Source organism: Pristiophorus japonicus, unplaced genomic scaffold, assembly GCF_044704955.1.
Source record: "Pristiophorus japonicus isolate sPriJap1 unplaced genomic scaffold, sPriJap1.hap1 HAP1_SCAFFOLD_165, whole genome shotgun sequence".
Lineage (NCBI taxonomy): Eukaryota > Metazoa > Chordata > Chondrichthyes > Pristiophoridae > Pristiophorus > Pristiophorus japonicus.
Window position 1 is genome coordinate 1,131,373 of NW_027251331.1, and position 24,970 is coordinate 1,156,342.

At 44.6% G+C, this 24,970-nt stretch overlaps 1 long non-coding RNA gene across 1 annotated transcript; it reads left to right on the forward strand.

Moving 5' to 3' along the window:
• Positions 1 to 10,349: 10,349 nt before the first annotated feature.
• Positions 10,350 to 24,373, forward strand: LOC139243246 (uncharacterized). Its single transcript, XR_011589535.1, has 3 exons — positions 10,350 to 10,779; positions 13,197 to 13,285; positions 23,764 to 24,373. It is a non-coding gene; the product is annotated as an uncharacterized lncRNA (long non-coding RNA).
• The last annotated feature ends 597 nt before the right edge of the window (positions 24,374 to 24,970 follow it).

Sequence of the window (24,970 nt, forward strand, 5' to 3'; positions counted from 1 at the left end):
TCGACTTTTCAGGGGGACGTTGGACACACGCGGTACCTTTAACCACCGAAGTAGATGGTCAACTGGCGGCCTTTGGACATTTTAAAACCGAGATCCAACGGGTTTTAGGCAATGCCCCTACTAATTGGGGTAAAATTACTACAACCAAACAGCAAAAAGGGGAAGGAGCCTCAGAGTATGGGGAACGATTGTTCCCGATATATCAAGAATGCTCTGGACAGGGAAACCCAGGCCGCGGTGACCGAACATTTATTTAGGCATTCAAGGACGGACTATCCGCTGCACACCAGACCATTATAAAAATAGGAGTAATTGTAACCCAGGATTATGATGAACTGGTCGAGTGGGCTAGTGGCGTCCAGGGAGGGGGCGATGAAAAATCTCAGACAAAGATAAAGCAGGAAAAGGTATCTGCCACGGGAGCAGGAGGAGAGCAGGAAAGGGGGACTTGACATAATTGTGGAAAACCGGGCTATTTTGCCAGGGAATGCAAAGGGAAAGGCAGTGAAAAGCAATGTATGTATTGTGGTAAGAAAGGGCACCTGGAAGCGACATGCTATGGTAAAAATGAATGTCCTAAAAAGGCAAGGAACCTGTCACAACAGGAAAACCAGCAGTGGCAGGCGTACAAAGCCACCCTGTGATGTCCGGCGGCCCCTGTACAAAGTAAAAAGAAGTAAAGGATATATGTGTCTGAACGAGTATGTGGCCGACAGTGTGAGATGCTCGTGGACACGGGAGCCTCAATATCCATCACCAATATTCACCTTCCCGTCACCGACAAAAAGGCTCTGATAAACGGAATAGATGGACGGCCCACACTGGCAACCTGAGCAGCACCCAATTGGTGGAAATTGATAACTTATATATACCCATGAGATTTTACGTATGCAAGAATCGTGAGGGAACAATATTGGGGAATGATGTAATGAGGGAATTTAAGGCCCTGATTGATTGCGGCAAGGGGAAACTGACATGTCTAAAGGCGGATGGCAGTAAGGGAGATATAGGACAAATAGCCCACCATGTGGAAAGTATAGGTGTAGCTACAGCCACAAAAACTGACTGGCTTATCGGGACTGGAGGGTATGGAGGCATATGTGCCTCTGTGCCCGGGGTCTGGGCACAGACAAAATTGTATACTGGAAAGTCGAAGATGGATCCTATTAAATTCCCTGGACCACCTCATAAACCACATCGACAATACCCTATAAGACCTGAAGCTAGAACAGCGTTTGTAGAAATAGTAAAAGGGCTAGTGGAAAAGGGTTTCTTAAAAGAAACAGTTAGCACCACTAACTCTCCAACATGGCAGGTAGGGAAACCAGAATGGAGTTATAAACTCACTATCGATAAAATACCCTTAACAAGGTCACGCCCAAATTACACCCGATAGTGGCCAGTCACTCCACAATCCTTAATGGATTATACCATGAACATAAGATCTTTACAGTCCTAGACATAGCCAATTGGTTTTGGGCCTTTCCACTCGACCCAGAATCACAAGAAAAATTTCCCTTCAAGGTGGAGGATAAACAATATTCTTGGGCCCGATTACCACAAGGATTCCATAATAGTCCTGCCATATTCCATCGAGTCATGAGGGATGTACTAAAACAAATAGAGGTACCGGCAGGAAATAGTATTTTACAATATGTCGACGACATATTAATAGCCTCAGAAACCAAGGAAGGACATCAGGCAACCCTATACTTAGTATTAAGGGCTCTGGAAACGGCGGGCCTTAAGGTTAACCCCAAAAAGGCCCAGGTAGGGAAATCCCAGGTCCTGTACCTAGGGTACTGCCTCTCAAAGGGGCTGAAAGAAATGCCCTCGGATATGAAAAAGGCTGTCAAGGACAAGCCTCGACCAGTAAAGGTAAGGGGGGTGAGGAAGGTACTGGGCCTCTTTAATTACAGCCGGAGCTTTATCCCTGATTTTGCAGAAATTGCTGAGCCAATACAAAGATTAGTGAAAGGGGGGAAACCGGCCCTAGACCTTATAGAGTGGGGTCCTGAACAAGAACAGGCGTATAGTAAACTCAAGTCAGAACTAGTCTCCGCACCTGTATTGGGACAGCTTGACATGAGTAAGGATTTCCACATCCACTGTGACAATGAAGGTGGGTTCTATATGGCCGTGGTCATCCAAGATCACGGGCATAAAAGGAGACCTATAGCCTACTACTGTACCAGCAAAAGCCCGATGGTAACTGGGTTATCCAGATGTATAGCCACGATAGATTGCGCAGCTTGGGCGGTAAAAATAAGCGAGCCTGTGGTGATGACTGGAACCATCATTCTCCACACTAAACACACATTGGTAGAAATGTTAAACACAGGAAAACTGAGAACCATATCTAATATGAGACGGGCAAAGTGGGAAGCAGTCCTCTTAACACCCAACAAAGTGGTAACCATAATTAGGGATGTAGGAAACAACCCCGCAGAAGGTATGATGGGTGAAGGGGAACACCAATTTTGTGAAGAGGTATGTGAGGATATGGAAGAGGATAGAATAAAAGACGCCCCCCTTCAAACCGCAGAACAAACTTTGTTTGTGGGCGGCTCACGAAAATACGTAGAGTGACTACCTCGTACCGGATGGGCCGTAGTTAACCAGGATCTAGAGACAGTTGAATAAGTGGCAGAACTGGTAGCCCTCACCCGGGCACTGGAATTATCGGAAAATAAGATTGTTAATATCTATACGGACAGTAGATATGCATTCGGGGTAGTACACAATTATATGACAGCATGGGGGAGAAGGGGTTTTATCACAACTAGCGGACATTCCATAAAGCATCAGCTGAGAATAGAAGCTCATTTAGCAGCCAGTAATAAACCAAAACAGGTAGCGGTTATTAAAATTAAAGCCCTCAGGAGGGAGCCGGACCGAACCAGTCCAGATTGGCTGAGTCACCAGGGAAATAAAGCTGTAGACGTAGCAGCACAGAAGGCATTAGAACAAAAAGCGTGTGAGGAAGCCTCAGTCAGTGCCGCTGGGGTCCGAGACGAACATTTAAGTATTGAGAAACGACCCCAGGACATTTCTGAGGAGGAAATAAGTATGTGGACAAAGCAGGGCGCAACGCAAGGGAAGGATAACGTTTGGAGACGAAACGACAAGGTAACGGCGCCTGAATGCATACAGAGTTGCATCATGGCCTGTCTCATTCAGGACGAGAGGCCATGACCGGGAGTCTTGGAAGAGATTCGTGGTGGAAAGGGATGGGGAGAGATATCGCCAAATATTGCCATCGAGGCGTTACGTGTACACAATATAATCCAGGCAGGCCCATTTAAATTAAAATGGGACACCAGCCCCGTTCACGGGGGCCATGGGAACACGTACAAATTGATTTCACAGGTCTTTTGCCCCCATCCCATGGAAAAAGATATTGCCTCGTGATTATAAATCAATTTACCAGGTTGGTGGAAGCTTTTCCCACACGTGATTGCACTGCCTCACAGTGGCAAGGATATTCTGACCAAGGTACCCACTTCACCGGAAAAAAATTGTAAAAAATATATGCCAGCTTATGGGATTAAAGCAATAATTATGCATCCCCTACCACCCGCAGAGTTCTGGGATGGTAGAGCGCATGAACCATACCCATTCGGGATAGGACGCACCATAGATGAATTACGTAACCTAGAGAGGGTAGTGGAACAGATAGTTAACGACAGTGCTGAAGCAATAGAGGGCATAACGGCTGAAATGGTAGCTATACGCACAATGGTACTCCAGAACCGAATGGCCATGGATACTAGCACAAAGTGTGGGCACATGTGCCTTAATTGGAGCTGAATGTTGCACTTACATTCCCGATAATTCAGAAAACATAACCAACCTCGCTGAACACATAAGAAGGGAGGTAAATAAGTTATCCACGACAGCAGGAGGATCTAGCTGGTTTGACTGGCTGTTAGGGGCATCCTGTGGTCCTATCTTATGCATGGAGTAAATATGCATAATTACTCTGGTAATTATTCTGGTTGTAATAATAATTACTTGCTGTCTGATTATCGGGTGTTTTAATATCTGCTGTAAAGTTATGATGGCTCGACTGATGCCAGTAGCAAGTGTAATCGCCGAAGAAGAAGCACACCTGATGGAAATACTTGAAGACACACAAGGATGAAGAAACAGATCACGATGACACCGACCACTATCTTTGAAGGGGAGCCTAGAGCTGCAGGCAAGGTGGACATACGGAACATCAGGAAAGTAACATACCCCAAAGGACGAATATATGACACCATGCTGCTATCATTGTGGTCATCTGGATTTCGTGAACATCCTCAAGGACCAAAAGGGGGAATATTGTTGGAGCGGATCTTTGGACATATACTTGACTAGTATACGGGATCAAACATTTGTTTTTATATTCCGCTTTAATGAATTTTGTAAGGGACAATACTGATGCTTTATATAAGAAAAAACACAGTTAGACTTCAAGGTATGCTGGCCTTGAGTTATGGAGATAGGAAAGTGAGATAATGAACGACTGGAGAGTTAAGTGGGGGCCTGTTTGTCCATACCGGTGCCAAAAAGCCTGCATTTGTTTATAATGCCCTGTCACAATGCGAGGATGGATTATATCAAGAGCTCAGCCTTGGATAGTAATTGTATGAAAAGCTTTGTAAACCTTGTAATGCGATGATAAGACTGAAGGACTAGTGTTAAAGCATGTGATGTAAAGTGACCTAATTTGTAAGATAAAAGAACCTCACTGGAGATATCAAATTGAGAAGCTGGTTCAGAGAGAGGAGTCTCTAACACTTCTCCCAAAGCTTTGTCTCCGATTTAATAAACCTCTCTTTATATATTATACAGTCTCGGAAATATTATTCCACAGCATGTCTGTGGGAAAATATTTCATACATCAGTGTGACTGGAAAAGCACACACACATCCGAGTGAGAGTGTTCCAGTGCACTGACTGTGGAAAGAGCTTCAATCAATTACACAGCTGAAAAAATATTGCACCATTCACAGCGGGGAGAAACTACACGTGTTCTGTGTGTGGACAAAACTTCAACTGATCATCCAACCTGGAGAGACACAAGGACACCTGCATCATGGAGAAACCGTGGGAATGTGGAGACTGTGAAAAGGGATTCAGTTCCCCGTCTGATCTAGAAATTCATTGTCACAGTCACACCGAAGAGTGGCTGTTCACCTGCTCTGTGTGTGGGCAGGGGTTCACTCAGTCATCCAACCTGATGAAACTCCAGTGAGTTCACACTGGGGAAGTGTGTGGAGGGATTCACTCAGTCATCTGAATTGCGTGTTCACAAGTGACTGCCCGGGTTATGTTCCACTGTTATTACTGCTGTTAATCGCATCCTGACTGAATCGTGTTCATTCTGTCAGTTGGGATTTGTTTCTGCTGATATTACAACCCCGAAAACTGGGATGGAGTTTAATATTTTGATATTTCAAATAATACAATGTGTCGATATTTAAAATATCCATGATAAGAGGAGACTAATTGATGTCCTGTTATATTTTGGTCCTTTTCTCCTTTCTATCTCTAGATTGTTTCAGTTCTCATGCCTTTGGTTACTCTCAGGGAGAAGTCCCAGTTCCTTATACCTTCCAGAGTGGCTCTCTTTGCCTTGGTGTCCAGAGTAGGGATAGCTATCATGCCTGGGATCATTAAACACAAAACACAGGCTGTTAATCCCTATCAGCTACAGGACTTAGCGCGTTCCTGGCAGCATCTCTCTCACTTTCGATGTGTGAATAGAGAATCGTGCAAATCTGGTTTCGATTTAAATTTGAATCCATTCAGTGAATGTATTTGAAGAAAAATGTACAAGTAAACCCATCACATCAAGTAATTGGCAAAGGTTTACAGTCAACAAGATGAACAAGTAAAAATATCACGGCCCAGTAACCCAGCTCTATATTCACAGGAGAATGTCTGTTATCTAAGTCCTCGAATGTCAGTTGGTGAGATGAGAGACTGAATCACTTTCCACATTCTGCTGGTAAACGGCCTCTCCCTAATGTCTTTCCACCCAACGTGCATCTGCATCCATTCCCACTGTCCCCACATTTACAGTGTTCAGTCAGCTGGGCACACGAGTCTCACAGGCTAGACGATTGGTTGAAGGTGCATCCACACACAGAACATGTGTCCTATTTCTCCCCGCTGTGATTTGTGTTTTTCCAAAGGCTGATGATAGGGTGATCCTGATCAATCCGGTGAATCTCTCAAATCTTGCCGTGATGTTTGCTTTCAGTTTCCCAGCTGTAGACCCTCACCTTCTGATACCCTGCAAATGGCGGTTACAAGCGTTGTTACTTTAAGTACAGGATAGACATTTCCACTGTTGTAGGCATCAGAGTCGAGTCCAGTCCTGTCCTCAAATTACAACCACACACTTCCCAGTGAGGTCATTTCCCAGTTGAGGTCATTGGAACGGCATCAAGAACATGGGCACTGACTAATTTTTAATCATATTTAGCCCAGTGGCAGTGAGGACAATTATAACCCCTGAACTGCTGCCTTGGCTGAGATCAACTAACAGCACAGATCAAGGAACGAATTTGGGAACTTCCCAGTCAGTATTGCAGAGTGTTCTAAAATTTGGGGGATGGGGGGAGGGTTAGAAATAATATTTTGAAACACATTTTACTCCAGCTTTAAAGGAAACCTTCGTCACATTGCACAATTCTGAAGTCTTTCTAAATTCAAGTCCAATGGATCATTAAAAAGAGTGTGACATTTTAGAAAGGCGCAAGTCACTGAAATCGACAGCTTTTCAATCACTGCACAGTACAGAAGGGAGCGACTGTTAATGGGAGCTCGGTTCGTGAAGTCCCCCGACACTCCGAGATAAACTACACTGTTCCTTTAAGTATAAATAGGCAGTGAAAAGGGAGTCCGGGTCCCTTTAAATATCTTCTCCATTCCCCCAGGTTTGGAGGAGCAAACGCGTGCGGTCTCCTTATATCCTCACATAGCAAGCACCGCCGGTGGGCTCCCGCAAGGTCCTAAAGGCCAAAATTTTTAACGCATCTGGTTCGGCACAACAACTGAAAAGTGCACACACAAAGTCTTTGATATATATGCGTGTGTGTGAGCGTGTGTGTAAACAAAACACATCATTCTTAATGTTTGACAGTGAATTCCACAGAGATAAGCTATTGTCTTCGCCAGTTATTTTCCAGCATTTTATTTGCTCTTATTTACAATGTAATTGCAGAGTGTTCAATCCCTTTACCATTTATTGATGACCTATTGTCTTGTGTGCTCTTGATTCGAAAGTGATGTCACACTGACCATGCCGTTACCAAGGTGACCACTTGTCCGCAGTATACTGTGGGAGAGGGGATTAAATCTCACCGAGGGTAATAAGCAGCCTCCCACCAGTCTCTGCACTTTATTGCCCAGTGATTACCTCGCCATCGCACAGAAGGTCCTGAGATTTACCTCCAGTGTGGATGACTTATGTAAGTGATGTTAAACATTAAATTGTCGGTTAAAGAGGAGTTGGGTGAGGAGGGTTTGAGGAAATGCGGTGATAGAGGAGTTGGGGTGAGGGGTTGGGGAGTTGGGTTGAAAGAGTAGTTGGGGAGGGGGAGGTGGAGAGTTGGGGTGAAGAAGGTGTATGAGTGAGTGGGATTTACAGCCCCTGAATTGCCTTTGTTGAACTATGATGGGGTTTATTTTTCCTTTAAAATGTTTTGTATTGTGTGTTTCACTGAAGTTAGACGTGGGGTTGCAGTTCCTTGCAGGCACTGGACTGTTTCTGGTGAATTAATGTGGGAAGTGTTAATTGGGAAGAGATTTGAGTGGGATCATTCTGTGCTGAATGCGTGGCTGGGCGGCGGGTTTACCCTCAGTCCCAGTGATGAGGTATTGTTGACACCAAATCCAGGGACCACATACATTGTGCCTCCAAATCCAGGGACAACTTACTTTGAGTCATCAAATCCAGGGACCCCTTACACTGAGGCAACAAATACAGGGACCAGTTACAATGCGACATCAAATCCATGATAAATTACATCGTGACAGCAAATTGAGGGATTACTAATACCGTGACAACAAATCCAGAGACTAATAACACTGAGGCACCAAATCCTTGGACCACTTACACTGAGACTATAGAATTACATCAGATATATGGGACAGAAATGGGCCATTCGGACTAACCATTCTGTGCCGGTGTTCATGCTCTGCTCGGTAATTAGAGAGCCTCAGTATGGGGAATGGCCATGCCACTGAAAGCAGCTCTAGTTAGAGGGGAAAGGTGGGTAATGAATGAAGATATGATGGTGGAATCAGACGGTGACTGTGAGGCCTGGTGACAGATTATTGTCAGAAGCCCTTTTCAAGCAGGCTGATGATTAAATGTAACCAGCACAACAAATGTATCCTTCTGTTATTGTCCCAAAATCCCCAAATCTAATGTCACTAATTGATTTTTCTGTGAGAAATGTAGAGATGTAAAAGAAGGGAGGAAATGAGGCTTGGGCAGAAACGAGGGTTCCTTGAATTAACACATTGTGAGGCTGTTTTGTGACTCGTCTGTGAGAGGTTAAAAACATGAAATGGAAAAAGGCAAGTTCAGTGACACTTATATTGCCAATAGTGCTTTCTACGCTAATCACTATATCCTAAGCCGAATATCATATTGACTATCCCAATCACTAATCCCAATGCTAACACATAACCACAAACCACACACACTAACCACTAAACCTACATCTAAACCCAGCCCCTAATCAATGCTAAGAACATGAAAAATAGGAGCAGAAGTCGGCCATCTAGCCCCTTGAGCCCGCTCTGCCAATCAATAATATCATGACTGATCTGATCTTGGCCTCAATTCTAATTCCCTGCCCTCTCCACATAACGCTTGCCTTCCCTATCTTTCAAAAATCAGTCCATCTGCAACTTAAATATATTCAATGACCCAGCGGCCGTTGCTCTCTGGGGTAGAGAATTTCAAAGATTCACGACTCTCTGAGAGAAGAAACTCATCCTCATTTCCGTTTTAAATAGGCGACACCTCATGCTCAGACTATGCCACCTAGTTCTCGATTCCCCCCACAAGAGGCAACAGAGATCAGTGGGGAAGCTAAAGACCCGATAAAGGAAGTGTTTAAACAATTATTTTGATGCAAAAGATTTCTGCAACGTATTAGTAACAAGTAATTATAATCAACTAACCCATCAAAATTAGCAAAGACAATTACAAAGACCAGAACATTTCAAAGGTGATCACATGCATTACGTGTGGAGATCTATTAACCGCATTCAAAAATCGTAAAACAATATGGAAAATAAGAGAGTTCCAGTCTTAAGCAAGATAGTTCTTTCAAGGAACATCAAATGAGTGTAAAGTTATACACGCCGGTTCAGTGTATGACATCCACAAGCCGTATACTCAAACGAAACAAGCTTGGGATTTGATGTGGCAAAAGGTGAACTGTGTGAGAAGTGAAATAATCTAGAGTAAGAAAAGGCCCAAAATGAAACGGAAGGGAACATGAATTAGTCTCCCGTGCAGCGGCACGGTCCCGGCCTGGATGACCATCAGCAGGTCGGGGCCATCAGAGGGAGCAGTGTGCGGCGGTGGCATTCCATTGTAGGATGGTGACGGCTGCAACGTCACGTCGCTAATTGCAGTGTGGGCAGGCACAGCAGGAGGGGCGAAGGAGCAGCAAGAGATTATAGAAGGACGTGACCGGGGCCCAGGAGAGGCATGAGACTGGGGCCCAGAAGGGGCAAGGGCCTAGGGGCAGCACGGGCCAGCCCAAACTGGTATATGTGTGCTCAGTCCGTGCAGCACAGCTGGTCTCCAGTCGTCTGGGGTAATATTGCCACTGGACCAAGACCGAGCTCTGTCAAGCCAGTGTGGTGCCTCGTGTGCAACGGCCACCGCACGTTAAAACAATTCAAGCACAGACAGCTTCCACCCTTCAAAATGTAGCTCGGGATCTGCAATATTAGGTCCTTCATTAAAACACCTGTGAACTTAGTCTTTTTTGGTGTGGAAAGAAATCATCCTCGCTTCAAGGCCTGTGATGATGATGATGGTTATGGAGAAATCCAATATTGGACACAGGGTGTTTGAAACAATCCTGAGACAGAACATTACTGTCCAGCTCAGGGACAGGGTTATACAGAGCAGCAGGAACAATGACTGAGGGCCAGAATGAACATGTTCAGTGCCCAATGGGGGCCCAGTAAATCCTGTCCCAGTCACTGAGGTGGTCTTGGGTATTTACCCAGCATTCCCCGCGATGGAGAATGTGCCGAGCCCAGACTACAGGGGCCCAGTGCGCAGGCGCGGGACCTGGCTGTATTTGGAGCATGCGCGGTGCGTGTAATGGCGGAGCGGCTGTGGTGAAATGTGTTCCGCCAAACAGCTCCTACTCCGCGGGGCGGAGGGGAGTAAAGGACCAGCGGGGAGCCGGGGAGGCTTCAGAAACACCTGGTGCCCGCCGGAAGCCCGGAATAATAACCGGAATATCGGCGGCTGCAGCCTCGAGGCTTTCTCCCGGTCACAGGCCCCGGGTAACGGCGGCCATCTTTGTACAGGAAGGCAGGGTCAGTCCTCCGCCATCTTGGTTCAGTGAGCAGCAAAGCGCATGCGCGGCCATCTTGGTAAAGTAAGAGCTGAGTTATTTTATTCTCACACCTCGGATTTCTCTCATTGTTCTGATCTCCAAAGTGTATCGTCCCAACCTGCTCAACCTGTCCTCATCAGAGAATCCCCTCCTCGCCGGAATCAACCTCTGAACAGCCTCCAGTGTAAGTATATCCTTCCTTCAATACATAGTATTCCAGGTGTGGTCCCACCAATACCCTGGTCACTTGGAGCAGGACTTCTCTGCTTTTTATTCTATCCCCCTGACAATAAAGGCCAACATTACATTTACCTTCCTGACTACTTCCTGAACCTGCATACTAACTTTTTGTGTTTTATGCACAAACACCCTCAGGTCTCTCTGTCCTGCGTAGCACTTTGCAATTTTTCTCCATTTAAATTATAATTTGCTTTTCTATTATTTCTGCCAACGTGGATAACCTCACATTTTCCCATATTATACTCCATGTGACAAATTTTTGCCCACTCATTTACCCTGTCTATATCCCTTTGCAAATTTTTTTTGTCCTCAATTTGCTTTCCCACCCATCTTTGTATCATCAGCAAACTTGGCTATATTACACTTGGTTCTTTTATCCAAGTCATTAATATAGATTTTAAATAGTTGAGGACCTAGCACCGATTCCTGCGGCACCCCACTAGTCACCATTTGCCAACCAGAAAATGACCCATTTATCCCGACTCTCTGTTTTCTGTTAGTTAGCCTATCCTCTATCCATGCTAATATACTGCTCCCAACCCAGTGAGCTTTTATCTTGTGCAGTAACCTTTTATGTCCCACCTTATCAAATGCCTTCTGGGAATCTAAATACACCACATCCACTGGTTCCGCCTTATCCATCCTACTCATTATATCCTCAAAGAACTCCAGCAAATTTGTCAAACGTGATTTACCTTTCGTAAAGCCATACTGACTCTGCTTGATTGAATCAAGCTTTTCCAAATGTCTCACTACTGCTTCCTTAATAATGGTCTCCAGCACTTTCCCAATGACAGATGTTACGCTAACTGGTCTTTAGTTTCCTGCTTTTTGTCTGCCTCCTTTTTTAAATATAGGCATTACATTTTCGGTTTTCCAATCTGTTGGGACCGCCCCAGAATCCAGGGAATTTTGGTAGATTACAACTAATGTGTCCACTATCTCTGCAGCCACTTCTCTTAAGATCCTACGATGTAAACCATCAGGGCAAGGTGACTTGTCTGACTTTAGTCCCATTATTTTACCGAGTACTACTTCATTATGAATCGTTATTGTATTAAGTTCTTCCCTCACTATAGCCCCTTGATTATCCACTTTGGTATTACTCTCAGTGACTGAGTGTTCTACTGTAATTAAACTAATCTTGGACTGTTTCTGTCAGATATTAACTCCGGCACGGTCCCAGCAAACACTCCCACTCCCTCGTCCCTCTGATGTTTCTGCAGAATTGCTTTGTGAAGATGGGCTCATGGAGAGAAACACCCTGCACGGAATGATCCCAAATTGAGCATCTCCAAGGGACAAAGCTTGCAGCTTTAATCATTCTCTGTCCTTTCCCCCCAGGCCCAGTTCCTTTGCTCAGATTCTGATAAAAGTAAAGTGGGAAAAGTGCAATTTGATTTTTACAGATTGAATTATTGCAGAGAGCTGCGCATGCGCGATTCAGCCCCACCCTCTGTGTCATTCCCAGTGAGCAGAATAGCACATGTGCCCTCCCCTCCCCCAGCCCTGCCTGTGATCGCCATTCACTCAGTGAGTAGAAGAAGATGGTTTAAAACAGCCAGGAATGGAGGCACCGCGGCCCCAGGATAAGGCAGCGAGCAGCAGCCTCCTTACAGCAGCGCAGCACTTTGGGAGTTTGTCCGCAGATGGGCTCAGAGATCGGCATTGAGTCCGGGGGGAGTTCAGGGGGAGTCGGGGGCTGTGTGTAAGAAGCAGAGTGGACCAAGAATCAGTGTCAGTGCGTGGTGTGAGTGGGGGAAGGGAGAGGCCATTCTCGGGCTGTGTTTGGACAGTGTGTGACCAGGGTAAGGGAGACAGAATGGGCAGAATCTGCTGTTTACAATCTGCTGCTTTCTCTCTCCAAACCAGGAGTGAACGTTCCTGGTTTAGTTCCCTCGGGGGCTGTGTGTAAGGGGCAGAGTGGATCAGGAACTAGTTCCGGAACATGGTGTGAGTGGGGGAAGGGAAAGGCCATTCTCGGGCTGCGTGTGGACATTGCAAGGTAACAGAGAAAGTAAACCACCTCGCTCTTTCAAATCATTGCTTATTTCTTTCCCCAAATCAGTCGTGAATGTTCCTGATTCAGTTCCAATCTCACCGTGTCTGTAGTTCTTGGGCAGTGAGCAGTGGAAACACACCTGTCAGTGAGGATATGGGGAGTTTCGCAAAGTGCATCTATTGCAGGCACCAGGAGAGGAGTGTGGGAGAAGATATTTTAAAGACCAATTATATGGTTTCGGTGAGCTGAGTTCTCCAGAACCATGTTGCTGGTGGTTGAGAGATACATTGTCGCTCCCTCATATTCTCCCCCGCATCCATCTCTTAGAACTAATAATGTTCTCGTATTATTATTCTCAGAGCAAAATTCTTCAACCAGCCAGAACAAATGTGAGCTTTCCTCCACCCGGAACACAAGGAACAGTGCAGGCAGCTCCTTCTCACACACAGTAAATAGATGATCACTCACAGAGCGCAGAGACTCAGAACTGGCCTCAATCCTATTGTCACAAACAGCAGAAGCTGTCAGTCCCACAGTGATCCGAAGTGGCAGAGTTACATTGTAAATCTTACAGCCACATGGAGCAGTAGAATCACATGCTGTTTCACCATTGAAACAGATCACACTGACAGGTACATTAAACACACACACTCAGTTGCCAGAAACTGGCAGGTAGAGAATAAAAGACAATCATCTATCAGAAAAAATGTCCAATGGAATGTATAAACCACACTCGCATATCAGAAGCTGATGGTTACAGAGCAAAAGCCATATTCATGTTTCAGAATCTGACGGATTCAGTATTTAAACCCCCCGAACATACCAGAAGATGACAGGTGCAGAATAAAACCCACATTCCCGTAGCATAGACTGACAGATACACACACCCACATATATGAAAGTGACAGTAAAAGAATAAAATTCCCACTTGCATACCAGAGAGTGACAGGTAAAGTGTAAATCCCATGTGCACACGTCGGAAAACTGAAAGGCAGTAAGTAAAATTGTTACTTGCATCTCAGAAACTGATCGGGGCAGAGTAAAAGCCACACACACACATCAGAAAAAATGACACAGAGAAGGCAAAATCTTTATTCACATATCAGAGAAAAACAGGTTAAAATTAAAATTAATTCTCACGTTCTCACACTAGAGACTAGCTGATACATAGTAAATTCCACACTCACATAGCAGGAACTGACAGGTACTGTCTAAAACACAATCAAGTAGCAGGAACAAATAGGTACAGTCGAACATAGCAGAAACTGAGAAGCACAGATTATACCTGAACACACAACAAAACCTGACAGTTACAGAAAAATACACACACTTGAATATCAGAGACTGAGTGATACGGTATAAAACCCACACTCACATATGAGCGACTGAGTGATACAGTATACAACCCACACTCACATATCAGAGGCTGACATATTACAATCCATATTCCCATAACACAAATTGACATGCAGTGACATGCCCAGACTCACGTTCCAGTAATTGACAGGTACAGGGTAAAGATCTCTCTTTCATTCCAGAAACTGACAGGGACAAAGGAAAGCCCACTCACAATTAAGCAGAAACTGGCAGTTATAGAGTGAGGCCCACAATCACATGTCAGAACGTGACAGGTACAGAATAAAACCCAGATTCCCATAACAGAAATGGAGAGATACAGAGAAAGGACCACACTCATAGCAGAGACAGATAGATATAGAGTAAAACTCAGACTCATTTACCAGAGACCGACAGATTCAGCATAAACACTCACCTCCATAACACAAATTGACAGTTAGAAAGAAAAACGAATACTCGATCAGGAATTGGTGGTACACAGTAAAACAATACTAACATACTGGAGAATGACGGGTATGGAGTAGAGCTCACATTCACATAACAGATGGATAGATACAGCACAAAATACACATCACACACCAAGAATGGAAAGAAACATAGAAAATAGGTGCAGGAGCAGGCCATTTGGCCCTTCGAGCCTGCACCGCCATTCAATATAATCATGGTTGATCATGCAACTTCAATACCCCACTCCCGCTTTCTCTCCCTATCCCTTGATCCCCTTAGCCCTCAGGGCCACATCTAACTCCCTCTTGAATATATCCAACGAACTGGACTCCACAACTTTCTGTGATAGAGAATTGCACAGGTTTACCACTCTCTGGGTGAAAAAGTTTCTCCTCATTTCAGTCCGACATGACTTACCCCTTATCCTTAGACTGTGACCCCTGGTTCTGGACTTTCCCAACATCAGGAACATTCTTCCTGCATCTAACCTGTCCAGTCCTGTCATCATTTTATATGTTTCTATGAGATCCCCTCTCATTCTTCTAAATTCCAGTGAGTGTAAGCCTAGCCGATCCAGTCTTTCTTCATATGTCAGTCCTGCCATGCCGGAAATTAGTCTGGTGAACCTTCACTGCACTCCCTCAATAGCAAGCACGTCCTTGCTCAGATTAAGAGACCAAAACTGCACATCATACTCAACGTGTGGTCTCACCAAGGCCCTGCACAACTGCAGTAACACCTCCCTGCTCCTACACTCAAATCCTCTCGCTATGAAGGCCAGCATGCCAGTTGCTTTCTTTACTGCCTGCTGGACCTGCATGCCTACCTTCAGTGACTGATGTACCATGACACCCAGGTATCTTTGAACCTCCCCTTTTACTAATCTGTCACCATTCAGGTAATAATCTGCCTTCCTGTTTTTGCCACCAAAGTGAATAACCTCACATTTATCCACATTTTCCTGCATCTGCCATGCAATTGCCCACTCACCTAACCTGTCCAATTCACCCTGCAGCCTCTTCGCATCCTCCTCACAGCTCACACTGCCACCCAGCTTCGTGTCATCTGCAAACTTGGAGATATTACTTTCAATTCCATCGTCTAAATCATTAATATATATTGTAAATAGCTGGGGTCCCAGCACTGAACCTTGTGGCACCCCACTAGTCACTGCCTGCCATTCTGAAAAGGATCTGTTTATTCTCACTCTTTGCGTCCTGTCTGCCAACCAGTTCTGCCTCCACGTCAGTACATTACCCCCAATACCATGTGCTTTAATTTTGCACACTAATCTCTGGTGTGGGATCTTGTCAAAAGCCTTTTGAAATTCCAAATACACCAAATCCACGGGTTCTCCCTTATCCACTCTACTAGTTACATCCTCAAAAACCTCTAGAAGATTTGTCAAGCATGATTTCCCTTTCATAAATCCATGCTGACTTGGACCGATCCTGTCACTGCTTTCCAAATGCTCTGCTATTACATCTTTAATAATTGATTCCAGCATTTTCCCCACCACTGATGTCAGACTAACCGGTCTATAATTCCCTGTTTTCTCTCTCCCTCCTTTTTTAAAAAGTGGGGTTACATTAGCTACCCTCCAATCCATAGTAACTGATCCAGATTCCATGGAATTTTGAAAAATGACCACCAGTGCATCCATTATTTCTAGGGCCACTTCTTTAACTACTCTGGGATGCAGACTGTCAGACCCTGGGGATTTATTGGCCTTCAATCCCATCAGTTTCCCTACAAGCTTTTCCTGACTAATAAGGATTTCCCTCAGTTCCTCCTTCCCGCTAGACCCTCGGTCCCCTAGTATTTTTGGGAGGTTATTCGTGTCTTCCTTACTGAAGACAGAACCAAAGTATTTGTTCAGTTGGTCTGCCATTTCCTTGTTCCCCATTATGAATTCGCCTGATTCTGACTGCAAGGGGCCGACATTAGACTTCATCAATCTTTTTCTCTTCACATATCTATAGAAGCTTTTGCAGTCAGTTTTTATGTTCCCTGCAAGCTTACTCTCATATTCTATTTTCCCCCTCCTAATTACACCCTTATTCCTCCTCTGCTGAATTCTTAAATTTCTCCCAGTCCTTAGGTTTGCTGCTTTTTCAGGCCAATTTCTATGCCTCTTCCTTGGATTTAACACTGTCCCTAATTTCCCTTGTTAGCCATGGTTGAGCCACCGTTCCAGTTTTATTTTTTACGCCAGACAGGGATATACAATAGTTGTAATTCATCCAAGTGATCTTTAAATATCTGCCATTGCCTATCCACCGTCAACCCTTTAAGTATCATTCGCCAGTTTATCCTATCCAAATCACGTCTCATACCATCGAAGTTTCCTTTAAGTTCAGGACCCTAGTCTCTGAGTTAACTGGGTTGCTCTCCATCTTAATGACGAATTCTGCCATATTATGGTCACTCTTCCCCAAGGAGCCATGCAAGACCAGATTGCTAATTAATCCTCTCTCGTTACACAAAACCCAGTCTAGGATGGCCTGCTCTCTCATAGGTTCCTCGACATATTGGTCTAGAAAACCATCCCTTATACACTCTAGGAAATTTTCCACCACAGTATTGCTACAAGTTTGGTTAGCCCAATCAATATGTAGGTTAAAGTCACCCATGATAACTGCTGTACCCTTATTCCACGTGTCCTTAATTTCCATCCCCAACCTCCCTACTACTGTTTGGTGGTCTGTACACAACACCAACTAACGTTTTCTGCCCTTCGATGTTTCGCAGCTCTACCCATATAGATTCCACATCATCCCAGCTAATGTCCTTCCTTACTATTGCATTAACCTCCTCTTTAACCATGAACGCTACCCCACCTCCTTTTCCTTTCTGGCTATTCTTCCTGATTATTGAATACTCCTGGATGTTATATTCCCAGCTTTGGTTACTCTGAAGCCATGTCTCTGTAATCCCAATTACATTATATCCGTTAACAGCTATCTGCGCAGTTAATTCATCCACCTTATTACAAATGCTTCTCGCTTTGAGACTCAGATCCTTCAGGCTTGTTTTTTTAACCCTCTTTGTCCTTTTAGAATTATGTTGTAATGTGGCCCTTTTTGATACAGAATGAAACCCACAGGCAATGACCAGAATTTGACATGTACAGGATAAAATCCACCTCTCGTATCAGAAACTAACATAGAGTAAAACCCTCATTCACATACCAGAGGTAGACAGATAGAGTCAAATCCACACTTCCATACCAGACACCCACTATATAAGAAAATAAGAACATTAGAAATAGGAGCAGGAGTAGGCCATAGGGCCCCTCGAATGTGCTCTGCCATTTAAGACAATCATGTCTGATCCGATCATGGACTCAGCTTCACTTCCCTGCCCGTTCCCCTAACCCCTTATTCCCTTATCGGTTAAGACACTGTCTATCTCTTTCTTAAATATATTCAATGTCCCAGCTTACACAGCTCTCTGAGGCAGCAAATTTCACAGGTTTACAACCCTCAGAGAAAAAATTCCTCCTCCTCTCAGTTTTAAAATGGGGGGGCCCTTATTCTAAGATTATGCCCCCTAGTTCTAGTCTCCCATATCAGTAAAAACATCCTCTCTGCGACTACGTTTTCAAGCCCCCTCATAATCTTATACGTTTCGATAATTCATCTCTCATCCATTCTTCTGAATTCAATGAGTAGAGGCCCAACCTCCTCAACATTTTCTCATAAGTCAACCCCTCATCTCTGGAATCAACCAACTGAATCTTCTCTCAACTTCCTCAAAGCAAGTATATCCTTTCATGAATATGGAAACCAAAACTGCACGCAGTATTCCAGGTGTGGCCTGACCAATACCCTGTGTAACTGTAGCAAGACCTCCCTGCTTTTATACTCCAGCCCCTTTGCAATAAAGGCCAAGATTGCATTGGTCTTCCTGATCACGTGCTGTACCTGCATTCTAACCTTTTGTGTTTCATGCACAAGTACCCCCAAGTCCCGTTGGACTGCAGCACTTTGCAATCTTTCTCCATTCAAATAATAACTTGTTCTTTGATTTTTTTTCTGCCATCGTGCATCACTTCACACTTTCCAACATTATACTCCATCTGCCAAATTATTGCCCACTTACTGAGCCTATCTGTGTCCTTTTGCAGATTTTTTGTGTCCTCCTCACACATTGCTTTTGCTCCCATCTTTGTATCGTCAGAAAACTTGGCTACATTACATAGAATCATAGAAAATAGGTGCAGGAGTAGGCCATTCGGCCCTTAAAGCCTGCACCACCATTCAATGAGTTCATGGCTGAACATGCTACTTCAGTACCCCATTCCTGCTTTCTCGACATACCCCCTGATTCCCTTCGTAGTAAAGACTTCATCTAACTCCTTTTTGAATATATTTTGTGAACTGGCCTCAATAACTTTCTGTGGGAGAGAATTCCACAGGTTCACCACTCTCTGGGTGAAGAAGTTTCTCCTCATCTCGTTCCTAAATGGCTTACCCCTTATCCTTAGACTGTGGCCCCTGGTTCTGGACTTCCCCAACATTGGGAACATTCTTCCTGAATCTAACCTGTCTGAACCCATCAGAATTTTAAACATTTCTATGAGGTCCCCTCTCATTCTTCTGAACGTCAGTGAATACAAGCCCAGTTGATCCAATCTTTCTTGATAGGTCAGTCCCGCCATCCCGGGAATCAGTCTGGTGAACCTTCGCTGCACTCCCTCAATAGCAAGAATGTCCTTCCTCAAGTTAGGAGACCAAAACTGTACAAAATACTCCAGGTGTGGCCTCACCAAGGCACTGTACAATTGTAGCAACACCTCCCTGCCCTTGTACTCAAATCTCCTCGCTATGAAGGCCAACATGCCATTTGCTTTCTTAACCGCCTGCTGCACCTGCATGCAAACCTTCATTGACTGATGTACCATGACACCCAGGTCTCCTTGCACCTCCACTTTTTCTAAACTGTCACCATTCAGATAATAGTCTATCTCTCTGTTTTTACCACCAAAGTGGATAATCTCACATTTATCCACATTATACTTCATCTGCCATGCATTTGCCCACACACCTAACCTATCCAAGTCACTCTGCAGCCTCAAAGCATCCTCCTCGCAGCTCACACTGCCACCCAACTTAGTGTCATCCGCAAATTTGGAGATACTACATTAATCCCCTCGTCTAAATCATTAATGTACAGTGTAAACAGCTGGGGCCCCAGCACAGAACCTTGCGGTACCCCACTAGTCACTGCCTGCCACTCCGAAAAGTACCCATTTACTCCTAATATTTACTTCCTGTCTGACAACCAGTTCTCAATCCATGTCAGCACACTACCCCCAATCCCATGTGCTTTAACTTTGCACATTAATCTCTTGTGTGCGACCTTGTCGAAAGCCTTCTGAAAGTCCAAATATACCACCTCAACTGGTTCTCCCTTGTCCACTCTACTGGAAACATCCTCAAAAAATTCCACAAGATTTGTCAAGCATTATTTCCCTTTCACAAATCGATGCTGACTTGGACCTATCATGTCACCTCTTTCCAAATGCGCTGCTATGACATCCTTAATAATTGATTCCATCATTTTACCCAATACTGAGGTCAGGCTGACCTGTCTATAATTCCCTGTTTTCTCCCTCCCTCCTTTTTTAAAAAGTGGGGTTACATTGTCTACCCTCCATTCGATAGGAACTGATCCAGAGTCTATGGAATGTTGGAAAATAACTGTCAATGCATCCGCTATTTCCAGGGCCACCTCCTTAAGTACTCTGGGATGCAGTCAATCAGGCCCTGGGGATTTATCGGCCTTCAATCCCATCAATTTTTCTAACACAATTTCCCGACTAATAAGGCTTTCCCTCAGTTCCTCCTTCTTACTAGACCCTCTGACCCCTTTTATATCCGGAAGGATGTTTGTGTCCTCCTTCATGAATACCGAACCAAGTACTTGTTCAATTGGTCTGCCATTTCTTTGTACTCTGTTATGACTTCCCCTGATTCTGACTGCAGGGGACCTACGTTTGGCTTTATTAACCTTTTTCTCTTTCCATATCTATCGAAACTTTTGCAGTAGTCTTAATGTTCCCTGCAAGCTTCTTCTCGTACTCCATTTTCCCTGCCCTAATCAAACCCTTTGACCCTCCTCTGCTGAGTTCTAAATTTCTCCCAGTCCCCAGGTTCACTGCTATTTGTGGCCAATTTGTTTGCCACTTCCTTGGCTTTAATACTATCCTGATTTCCCTTGATAGCCACGGTTGAGCCACCTTCCCTTTTGTTATTTTTACGCCAGATAGGAATGTACAATTGTTGTAGTTCATCCATGCGGTCTCTAAATGTCTGCCATTGCCCATCCACAGTCAACCCTTAAGTATCATTCGCCAATTTATCCTAGTCAATTCACGCCTCATACCTTCAAAGTTACCCTTCTTTAAGTTCTGGACCATGGTCTCTGAATTAACGGTTGCATTCTCCATCCTAATGCAGAATTCCACCAAGGGGCCTCGCACAACGAGATTGCTAATTAATCCTCTCTCATTACTCAACACCCAGTCTAACATGGCCTCCCCCCGAGTTGGCTCCTCGACATATTGGTCTAGAAAACCATCCCTTATGCACTCCAGGAAATCCTCCTCCACCGTATTGCTTCCAGTTTGGTTAGCCCAATCTATATGCATATTATAGTCACCCATTATAACTGCTGCACCTTTATTGCACGCACCCCTAATTTCCTGTTTGATGCCCTCCCCAACATCACTACTACAGTTTGGAGGTCTGTACACAACTCCCACTTACGTTTTTTGCCCTTTAGTGTTCTGCAGCCCTACCCATATAGATTCCACATCATCCAAGCAAATGTCCTTCCTAACTATTGCATTAATCTCCTCTTTAACCAGCAATGCTACCCCACCTCCTTTTCCTTTTATTCTATCCTTCCTGAATTGTTGCATACCCATGGATGTTGAGTTCCCAGCCCTGATCATCCTGGAGCCACGTCTCCGGAATCCCAATCACATCATATCTGTTAACATCTATTTGCACAGTTAATTCATCCACCTTATTACGCATACTCCCTGCATTAAGACACAAAGCCTTCAGGCTTGTTTTTTTAACACACTTTGTCCTTTTAGAATTTTGCTGTACAGTGGCCCCTCGGTCCCTTCTTCCAAGTCGTTAATATAGATTGTAAATAGTTGGGGTCCCAGCACTGATACCTGCGGCACCCCACTCATTACTGATTGCCAACCCGAGAATGAACCATTTACCCAGACTCTCTGTTGTCTGTTAGTTAGCCAATCCTCTATCCATGCTAATATATTACCCCCAGCCCCGTGAACTTTTATCTTGTGCAGAAACCTTTTATGTGGCACCTTGCAAATGCCTTCTGGAAGTCCAAATACACCACACCCACTTTATCCACCCTGGCCCATGATATGAAGTGGAACATAATTCATCGAAAGCACCTCTGACAGTGTTGAGGAGAAACTGACCGACCAAATGTGAAAAATGAATTCCTGAAGGTTTGGTATTGTACAAGACAAAAATAGAAAGAATGCATTTCTTCCAAATGTCCAGGCCTGGTCTGAATGATGGATTAGTGATTTTGAGATGAGATAAAATTAGAACTTTCGCATACTGTTTAAAAATATACTGATAATTGAGGACAAAAATATTTCTTTCAGAATTTTTTTCAACATGGTACAAGCAGAGAAGGAGTTTGATGACGTATGCCATTGCCTAATAGAGAACTGATTTAGTTGGCTACTATTGCATATTTTCTTCAAATTTTTTAAAGTTTTGATTTGCTGTGAATTTCAAGTTCCAAGTTCCAAGTCCACCTGTTTTGAATAACACCAAAAATGAAAATAATCATTGCATTTAGGATAAGGGGTAGGCCATTTAGGACTGAGATGAGGAGAATCTTCTTCACTCAAGAGAGTTGTTAACCTGTGGAATTCCCTGCCGCAGAGAGTTGTTGAGGCCAGTTCACTGGATATATTCAAGAGGGAGTTAGATATGGCTCTTACGGTTAAGGGGATCAAGAGGTATGGAGAGATAGCAGGAAAGAGGTACCGAAGGAATGATCAGCCATGATATTGAATGGTGGTGCAGGCTCGAAGGGCCGAATGGCCTACTCCTGCACCTATTTTTCTATGTTTCTATGTTCGCTACATGCTCAAAGAATTCAAGCAAATTTGTCAAACTTAACTTTCCCGTCATAATTCCATGCTGACTCTGCCTGACCGAATTATGTTTTTCCAAATGTCGTGCTAATGCTTCTTTAAGAATGAACTCTTCAACATTTTACCAACCACAGCTGTTAGGCTGACTGGTCGAAAGTTTCCTGCTTTTTGTCTGCCTCCTTTTTAACCGAGTGTGGCTCTCAGTCCCCGGGCAACACCGAGTGTGGCTCTCAGTCCCGGGCAACACCGAGTGTGGCTCTCAGTCCCCGGGCAACACCGAGTGTGGCTCTCAGTCCCCGGGCAACACCGAGTGTGGCTCTCGGTCCCCGGGCAACACCGAGTGTGGCTCTCAGTCCCCGGGCAACACCAAGTGTGGCTCTCAATCCCCGGGCAACACCGAGTGCGGCTCTCAGTCCCCGGGCAACACTGAGTGCGGCTCTCAGTCCCCGGGTAACACCGAGTGCGGCTCTTGGTCCCCCGGCAACACCGAGTGTGGCTCTCGGGGCCTGACTCAGAGCCACCGGACCCAGCACCTCCCCCACACCAGGAATACAACAACTTAAATTTTTGCAGCAGGTCCAGCAATTCCCAGCCGCTCTGTATCAGGTGGGCGCTGGATGTGGAAGTCACTCACTGGCCTCCTGTGTGGGTCTGTTTGTTACATCAGTTTGAGCTGGATGGAGAGGGGGAGAAGCTGCTGGGTTTCACCCCCAGTACTTCTGGGCCCAGTGGGACCAACAGTTTCCCATGTGGGCCTGTCGAGGGAGGTGGGTTCCCTTCCCCGAAGGACAGTACTGACCCAGATGTGTTTTTACAACAATCCAGCAGCTTTCATGGTCATTTTTTTCTCGTGCCGGCCCCATAAATGAACAGACTCATTAAGCTCAATTTCACAACCTGCCTTTGTGTTTTTGTGGGTTCTCTCTCACACTCACTTCTCCTGTTTGAAATTCACTTTACAGGATGTTAAAAGGGGAGGATTTGTAGACTGGAAGTTCAAACCAAACATCACCTCAAGATCTGACAGTCACTCGATACATCGGGACTGGAATATCATCAGCTTTTGACCATGGAAGCAGAAGGCACCGTTTACAGTGGGGAGAAATGGTACACATGCTCTGTGTGTGGCTTCAGCCAATCGTCCAAACTGGAGAGACACAAGTGCAGTCACACTGGGGAGAAACCCTGTAAATATGGGGATTGTGAGAAACGATTCAACTCCCCGTCCTTTTAATTCCTGGATTCTTTTACCTCAATCTGGTTCAGTAAAATTACTGAGTCGAATACCTCTTGTGCTTTGAACAAAGCAGTCTTTATTTTACCGGCCGGCAAGACTTATCAGAAAGAGGATATACATTCTCGATCGAGTGTACACACTCCCTATGGATAAGTGAAGTTACATCGTAAAGCGACAACAGTTATACATTCTCGGCAAAAGATAACAAGATAGGGCTAGAGTGACATCCTAGTTCAACCTATCTCTTTTGGTCCCTCTTTCCCTTTGTCCACTCATAAGCCGACCTAAGTATGGTCTGATTTTAAACAAAGACCTTCTGTTAATGTTTCAAGTTAATAACATGATTTAATAAGACCTTGAGGTTTTTCTGCAAGCTGTGGGTTTTGTTTCAATATGCGTTAGTGTTGTAACATTTCGCAGTCTCGAGTCCGAGATGTCATGGCTATTCCTCCATGAATTCTTTGTTAGCTTATACTGTCCCTATACAATTCCCATGTTCTCAACTTCAATGTCTCTATACATTTTAAACATTCACATTCCCCCCTTTTATCATTCCATGATAACACTTAGGATCATTCCAGGACTAAAATGTATAGGGAATGTGAACACACCTAATATCCAGAAAAGTTCCCATTTTTTGCATAAACATAAGACATGTAGCTTTCGTCTCTGTCTCCCCTCCCATGCGCCGAAACTGTCATATATCAACACTTTATACAGACTTTGGCATACAGACAGCTTCATCTTATGGCTCAGGATTCAGATAAATAGTCCAATTATTTTGCTGATTAAAAGAGTTCAGTTTTCCCGTCTCTCTTCTCAGGTCACCGTTGGAGTAGCTGGCTGTCTATCACTACGGGTAAAAGTTCAAACTGGTCCACGTTCCAATTTGGATGCCAACGGTCTTGTTCAGCTATGGAGAAGAGGAAGTC